We start from the raw sequence: 8,561 nt of genomic DNA on the forward strand, positions 1-8,561 counted from the left end.
GCAGTCAAAATGTTATCTGCACATACGGAATTGCCTGTGGCTAGCAAACATACTTCTGGTGTACATAATGCTCAATGCAGGAAGCATGAGAACAAGTCTACAAGTCAGTCTGTCCACAGCTAGTGAAGCAGTCTCAGTCTACTCTTGGCAAAGGAATTCCGAAGGAAAAGCACCTGCCAGTCACTAACACACATACGGACACACTGAAGAGAGAGATGCGGTACCTACAACAAAACAGAGATTTGCAGTGCAATTTCTAATAAAAAACAAAATGAACTCACTAAAAAAGATCTCTAGTCCCTGCAACTACAAAGCTTCCATARAGATGCATCAGAGATGCAAAGGGATGTTGTACATGTTTTAACAAGGTAATTGATTTGATGATTAAGAAGGGAAATTTGTGAAGATTTTTTATTTTCAGCTGAGTGACAGACTTTTCATCTGAAYCTGGTTAAGTGCTTTATGTCTCATTTTACCACCCATAATGTGKGCTTAGTGAAAAATCCTTTTCTTCTTTGAAGTGCTTTGAGATTTTCAGATGAAAAGTGTTAACAAATACATCTGTATTTATGAGGGTTGAGCCTTATATAATGGATAATTTCATACATCACACGGACTTTCTTTGAAACATACTGCATAACACAAAATAACAGAGGCCAGACTCCTGTAGTGCAGTCCTTTTMAGAGTGCAGGGCTTCAGGCATTGTTACAAATGTGTTTTTTTATTATTATGTATTAGTCAGCATGACTRTGTGCCAGAAATATGTTTCTATATGCCCTGATCATTTCAGAAAAAGTCTCTTTTGTTTTGCCTGCTTGTAATATGAACCTGATTAGATCACATCTAAGTATTATTTGTTAAGATCGAAGAACAAAACCAATAAATATGAGGGTTATTTCTAATTTCATATAAGTTAGATGATTAACTAGGAGAAAAGGGAGTAAATATATAGTGTCTGCTGTCCCTTATGGAGTTGTCGTTCTCTGATGTTCAGATTTATAAGCTTAATTTATGAATCCTGCTCTTAGATGATCATGCAGAAGTGTCTAAAAACATATTCATAAATATTTAACATTTTAAAATGGTGTGACCCTCATGAATGCTCAGTATGTGCAAACTCTATTATATGCATTCAACAGACTAGCATTTTAATGCCGTTTGAATACAGTCTCCASTGCTATTGGATTGGAGGTTAAAAGAGAAAAGCAGTAGATGATGATGGAGTGTTTTCTGCTCTTAATCACRTAATGTATTCCAGCCACACACTGATTCAGCAGAACGTGGAGGGGACCATCTTCAGAGTTAGCTGTGTAAGTCAATACCTTGGTATTGAAATAACTTTCCTTCACAATTTGTCTGCAAGAWGTTTAGATGTACACCGGGTATGACCTCATTTAACTTGTTTTCAAACTGCTACTGACCAGGTTTATTTTTGAGATTCGTGTGCAGTAATAGCTTTCTGGCATAATGTAGAGGAGGCGATTGATTACCTCTTGCTGAATACGGGCTGCTTTTGAAAGTCTAGACAAAGTTCCAAGTGGCAAAGAATGACAGCTGTGTCCTCTAGCAAATTTATTAGATTCGCAGGGAACTAACCTCCAGAATAAATGAAAATACCTATAAGCATTGCTGCTGCACACCGTCTCTTCTACTAGTCATCCCCTCAAATTTCTGCCATTTTTAGTCCTTTTTTTTTGACTTCTTACCTGTTCCAAATCTAGATAGGGAGCTCCGTGGAGAACTCAGCTACACATTTACCTCTGTGATTTCCTTTTGCTTTGCATAGGAGAAGAGCTGAACGTTCTCCTCCAATTCACCCTACAAACACATCACGTCGGAGCTGCACCAAGGGTAGTTCTATTCCCTGTGTGYATTTGCTGAATGTGCCAAGGTTCTGAAATAATTGAGCATAAATGAGCACCCGAAAGGTCATCATGCTAGCCATAGTTATGAGCATTTCAAAACACCCAGGCCTGAAGGAAAGCAATTATTGTTACTGTCTGTATCCAGCTGCATAAGGCAATTGAGAAATGAGTACATTTCTGTTTGTTTAATAAATATGTGTAAAATTGCTTGGAGGAGAGAGGGCATTAAGCTGGAGTAATGCAACAAGCTATGCAGATGGTTTGCGTTTCAAATTTAATTGATGTGTCTTCTTCTTAGAATGGGTGGACATTAGAGGCACCTTCAGTTATTAAAATATCTGGCAAATATAAATGCTTTTTTAACTATAATCTTTACAAATACCTAATACAAGCTAATCTATTTTCTAATGCTCTATTCACTTCATCTGTTAGTACTCTGTTAAGCACTGATAGCATCAGAGCAAGTAAGCAACTCAGCTTCTGGGAGGTTATATTGTTTATCATATTGACAAAYGCTTAGGCTTTAGGGACAGGCTTTTACGTTACTGTACAACAACAAAAACCATCTTGTCAAGGGTGCCCTGAGTTTTATGCCTGACACCCAAAACAGATTAAGCATTAGGGCAATTGGAATGATGGGCTCATTAGTATTTTAAGAGTCTTAGAAATGCAGGAAAGCAGTAACATGGAAACACAGTCAACCTGTTTCAAAGGACATCTTACTCATATGAAAAATAACTGAAAACATACGGACTTCAGCTGAAAATGTCTCGGGGATGAAAGAACTGCATTYTACCTTATGTTCAGATCCTCTAAATCTTGCCAAGTTACATTTGATGGAGGTCTGCGCTACCTTTGCAAGCCCTGGATTCTGGGAATAAATTCAAGCGTGTTTGAAATTACTGAGTGCAGTGAAGCACCGTGAGGCCGTTCTGAGAAGCAGCCAGGACGCAGGGGCTCTGCGCCCCCGTGCAGCAGCCTTGCCCCGGAGGCCTGGCCGCGCCGGGCGCGAGGCCACCGCGAGGGCCGGCCGGGCCGGCTGGCAGCCGGGCAGCCCTCCTGGCGCCCCGCGCGCCGAGCCCTCCCGCAGCAGGCATGTCCTGCTGGCGGGCTCTCCAGGCCCCAGCTGAAGCCTATTCTATTTATGTATTCTACGTGCCCAGCTTGTGAAATGCCACGTATGAACTAAACGCATGGCCAGAGCATCTTGTCTAAAACAATCAAAGGATGTGCTAGGGTATTTGGATGTTTAAATAGCACTGGAAATGTACTATCACAAAAGCAGGGAACCACAGAATGGTTGAGTCTGCAAGGGACCCCTAGAAATCATCCAGTCCTACTCTCCTGCTCCAGCAGGGACTCCCMGGGCACAGGATGGCATCCAGGCAGGTTTTGCATTTCTCCAGGGAAGAAGACTGCACAGCCCCTCTGGGCAGCCAGGGCTCTGTCACCCGCACAGGAAATAATTTTTCCTGCATGTTCAGAGAGAACCTCCCGTGTCTCAGTTTGTGCCCGCTGCCTCCTGTCCTGTGGGGCTCAGCTAAAAAGAGTCTGGGTCAGCCCTCTTTACATCCATGTTCAGGTATAAGATTTCCTGCTCAAACTCCTCTTCTCTAGGCTGAACAGTCCCGGCTCGTTCATATCAAAGGTACAAAAACATTYCCATAACTCTTTAATCGTAACCTTTCTCTTTACGAAAAGCTAAACTGTTAAATTACTGTTAATTATAATTTAAAGACATTATTGCCAATGTAAATCTGACCTTTCATTCTGTAGACAGTATCTTGCCAAGCAATTACTTTTTTTTCTGGGCAACTGATAAGGTGCTATGCTTGTTGCCTAGTTGGCTTTCTGAAAGGCAGTATTAATGACAAGAAGTTTAAGTCCACGCTTTGCAACGCTTCACCGAACACTGAATTCTTGGTCAATAAAGGCCAACAAACTAGATTCGAATTTTAAAGAATTAATCTTTAATAGCTAATATTAACTGTGCTATCAGATTAGCTCCTAACTATCTTGTTGTGATTGTTCTGTGGAAAAATATGTGATGGTATTGTGATCTTTATTTAATTATTTTGAGAGGTAATGGACGTGTTTCTCTCTGTGCTCTTTTTAAAAATCCTTTTCCCCTGTGCAATTGCAGGGCTTATGTAGATTTCTTTGTATGGTTTCTGCTGAAGCTCCTTCCCCATTTTATAAAGATTATCGCAACATTCCTTACAGAGGCTTTCCTTGTTACTGCAGTCTGTTGAAAACATGCAAAAGGCAGCAATTTGCTCCAAGAAGCTAAGATTGTTAACTGTTTGATGCAAATAGTGAAATATAACCTATCCAATACCCTACATTTCTTGTATTAGATTTTTTTTTTCTGGGAATATTTGTAAGTTACCATGGTCTCTTTGGATATCCCAGTCCTGCTTATGTGCCTCACATGTCTAAATACAGTTTATTCTAGGACTAATGCTTTTCTTTTTATAATTGCCCAGCCTGGAAATGTTATAGCAATTAGAAGAATACAATACTTAATCCATTTGAATTACAGATTGCTATCCATATTTACAGCATCAACATTTTACGTAGTCTTCTAAAGAAGGAGATTTCAGAAATTTTGATCTATCACCTGTCATGTAAGTAATGCATTCCCAGCACTGAACAGAAGATCTGATGTTCAAAACTCGGCTAATCTTTTTGAAAAGGTCTATTTCAAAAAAATAAAATACAATTCTGTATTGATTGTTTTCACTTTATTTATTGGATGTCCCTGCAATGAAAATATAATCAATCAAAGTGCTGAACTAAGTATAGTATTGGGATAAATTCCACTATATGTAGGTTTGCTTCATTAGGATACTTGCTGAGTAAAGTGATAATTAGCATTACTGAAAAGTCAGTCAGGATCTTTTCCTAGCTTTTAAAGAAATAATTAAAATCACTTAAGATTCTTTTCTTCTATAAAACATTTTTTCCTTGGATAGGTACTCCAGCATATGAAAGGAAATCATTTGGTACTTAGCTTATCAAGTGGCTCAGTGAAGACATTGAATTTTATCAGTTATTTATTCTTGAGTTATATATTGATGCCACTGATGCCAAATATCAAAATCTTTCTGTAATTTGTGAAGATCGGTTTTGAAACTCAGTTGTCGAGCATCTTCCACCTGCCGTTAACCCAAAGAGGTACCTGGCAGGGGCAGCAGAAGCCCCGACCAACTCCCGGAGGCATTTGGGCACTGCAGGCTTTGAGGCCTGTGGGCTTTTATCATGATCTTCATACTCAAAGTACCTCACAAAAGGATAATCATATACTCATTATGTTTCAGGCAGGAAACACATACTGCTCTGGAATAGTAAAAGGTTTTCTTGATGTCAGTCCCCAATTAATGAAAGTCAGAAGATAATTATAACAATAGTTTTTCACACGTACGCTTTACTGTTTAGAAACCTTTGGCAAGGATCTCTTGGAAGAACAGAAATGGTGATAGAGGGCAAAGCCTACCACAACATAATGACGGCTGTATGAAAAAAAAGTCTATTCACAGATTCATAACGTGGCTTAGTTCATTAAATGATGGGCACAACCTATCATTCAGGAGCAGAATAGAAGTAAACAGATAAAACACCAATGATTTTGGAAGCTGTTAACATACAGCAAAATAAATTGACCAACACAAATCATAATACAGAACATGATGAGATTTGGTCTGCGTGTGATGAAGTGACATTTAGCATTGGAAAGCCACTGAGGTTGTACAGCACAATGTGTGGATCCACCTCTAGGGCACAGGTGGATTTGAATCTCATACCAAATATGCTTTAGATTTTTTCAGTTGAAATGTCAAACAACTTAATTCCCACTTCTAACTGGAATAATGATAAAAGTAAGAAGCCTATGTTTTCTTTGACCATAAAAATAGATCATAGTTTTACTGTTTTTTATTCTTCTGTCACATTGTTATGGTATTTATATTTTCTTTTTTAAGTAGTACAGTAGTTCTCCTTAAATTAAGTGTTGACAGCTTAATTATATGTGATTGATATGCTTATATGAGTGAGTCAGTAGCAAAATGTAAATTATAAATGTTAACTCTTTTGCATTGGCATAGTTTTCCAAGTAGGAAAGGCAGGGTAAATGACATGCTTCAATTTCAGAGAATCTGGCAGATTTCTACAGTAAAAAAATATAAGGAGTAGTCTTACTGTACTGAAGCCAAAATTGTCACTGGTAAAGTGGAATACCAGGAARCTTTACTGAGAGAATTCCATTTGAATCTGCTCAGCTCCTACCTTGCCATAAATCCATGCTGTCCATGTGTATTCGTTCAGAGACTCATCTCTCTTTCTGATCAGGTTTACACGCAGGAGGGCTCTCCATGACGATTTTTCTCAAATATCTGTAATGTCATCAGTGCTAGACAAATAACAGAAACAACAGCAATAAATAAAATGCTATTGCTGAAGGAGAAAAGCCACTTCACAGAAGTGCTGCAACTCTTTTTGTAACATCCTCAGTAATATCCTTGTAATGTCTAGAGATCTCGATGCTGCAGTTGAGAAACTGCAGTTAGTTAGTGAAATGTCTAAAGTATTTTGGGAAATGTTATGATTTTAGGGAGTTTCCAATTCTTGTTTTAAATTTCATCCAAGTCTACTTTAATGTCAATTAATGTGCTTAATGCAAGTAGGTCGCTGCCCCAGTTGCAGGGATGAGGCTTAGCTGCAAAGTTGATTTGAACGCTGTGTCCACCCTGCTGAAGACATGTCAGGCTGCATCCATCTGGCGCCGCACGCTTGATAATGTTCATGACATGAGCATGCAGCAAAGCAGCCAGCATCAAAACGCTAGGCAGGGCTCCTTGGGATAAATGAAGTACGCGGAAAAAGTTAGGGGGCTTCAAGTGACTAAGAAGATTTTCATGCTTTTTAAATCTCTCAGAAGGCTTGGAACAAATTTTGGTACCCCATTTGACCTTYTTCCTCACCACTGCAAGCAAAAGAAGGAATAATGTCCCTTTGCCTGCAACTAAAGGGCAAAATTATGTTACTCCTGTTTTCTACTAACAATGAAAATCATGAGCACACCGAGCTGCTACATTGGTGACACAAAACTACTCAAAATATGTGTTTTACAAAAAAAAAGGGTTGTGCTAAATAGTCACTGTAGGTGACATAGTTAAAGCCACCTTTAAGATTGGAATGAAACCCATTTTTAAAGAGATTTTTTGAACAAAATAACTGTTGTGACAAAAGAACTACTCAGGCACTTGTTAAAAAAAATGATTCTCTGACCAAAAATGCTTGGTTGTCAAACGCTGTGTTGGATTCCTTTTCACAATAATATTTTCTTCTCCAAAATACCACCACCACCCACCTACTGTACAAGTGGCTGCACACATAAAATTAATACATCTGTGCTCCAGCCTGTTTTGGCTAAAAGCAGCGGCAACACTCCGAACCCCAGATGAAGGAAGACAGGCAGGAAGAAGGTAGTTTTGGAGGTTACAGCTCCTGCGTTTTCGCGGGGATTGGTGCTGTATCCTCCTGCTGTGGCAGGGCTGAGGCGCCGGGCAAGCGCCCCGGCTGCGGAGCGGAGGGCGCCCGCCCTGTCAGCCACACCAGCGACCGTAACTGTCTACCCCAACACAGAAAACGCCACTTAGTGCTGCAACTCAGCGAATGGAAGGTTCCATTTCACTAGTGTGGGAGATTATGGACTAYAGYATWGTTTATTAGGGTTTAGGTTAAGCCAAATGTAAAGGCCAAACTACAAAAGATATGAGATACAAAATCGCCTACGCAAACTAAAAACAGCAACCAGATAATAGTAACCGGAYACTGCTTGTGYAGGMTGCAGCTACAGATAACCACCAGATGTTTTCAAGGATCAGCAGAAACGGACAAATTATCCATATAAGGATACAGGAGTAAGAGGTCAACTATGGGACAAGGGAGGAAGACTTTTTACTTCAGCCTCAACGACCACCGGGASGCAGAAAAGACCCCTTAGCAACAACTGAAGCATGYGCAAARRKWAMYYCMMYWWTKSMMMAMSSSGRARSSGRWWKKKWWWAAAGAGGGACTTTCGAACTGCTTAGCACGGCTGTTGGTGGAGCCAGGCTCCCCCGCCGTCCAGCGCTGYTTTTGCTCATATTCTACTTGCTACAATTAATAAAATTCTAATTGGATTATGATCCTTTGTGGTCGTAATTTATGACACTAGTTTTCATTCAGCACATGACATGTTTGAGCGATGCTGTAATATTCAACAAAACACTTCTTCTTGCTCATCCTTGTCTCTTAGCTGAACACCAAATCAGAACTACTTTTACATGCACTATAAATACAGGCATAAAGAGGTCAACCTAGTAGCTTACTCTCGCTTTTAAATTGCCGCGCATAATGCAAACATATCTGAAGTATTTCCCGCCAAATGCTAGCTGTACAGCTGGGGAGATAGGAATTTAAGAATTAAAATCTYTTCCCACTACGTGGAAAAACAACAGCGGAGTTAAACATACACAGGGAAGGGGAGGAGGAGGGGAGACAAGAACGGGTGCGGGCCGGTTCCCCCGGGGCCCGACACCGCGGAGCGCACCACGAGCCGCGGCGCTCAGCGGGAAGCCCTCACGGCGCGGGGCGCGCGGCCGCTGCGCGCGCTCAGGGCCGCCCCCGAGGCCGCGGGTCCGACCCACCTGAGG

This window comes from Nothoprocta perdicaria, unplaced genomic scaffold (assembly GCF_003342845.1).
Source record: "Nothoprocta perdicaria isolate Ctin4 unplaced genomic scaffold, notPer1 scaffold_304, whole genome shotgun sequence".
Classification (NCBI taxonomy): domain Eukaryota; kingdom Metazoa; phylum Chordata; class Aves; order Tinamiformes; family Tinamidae; genus Nothoprocta; species Nothoprocta perdicaria.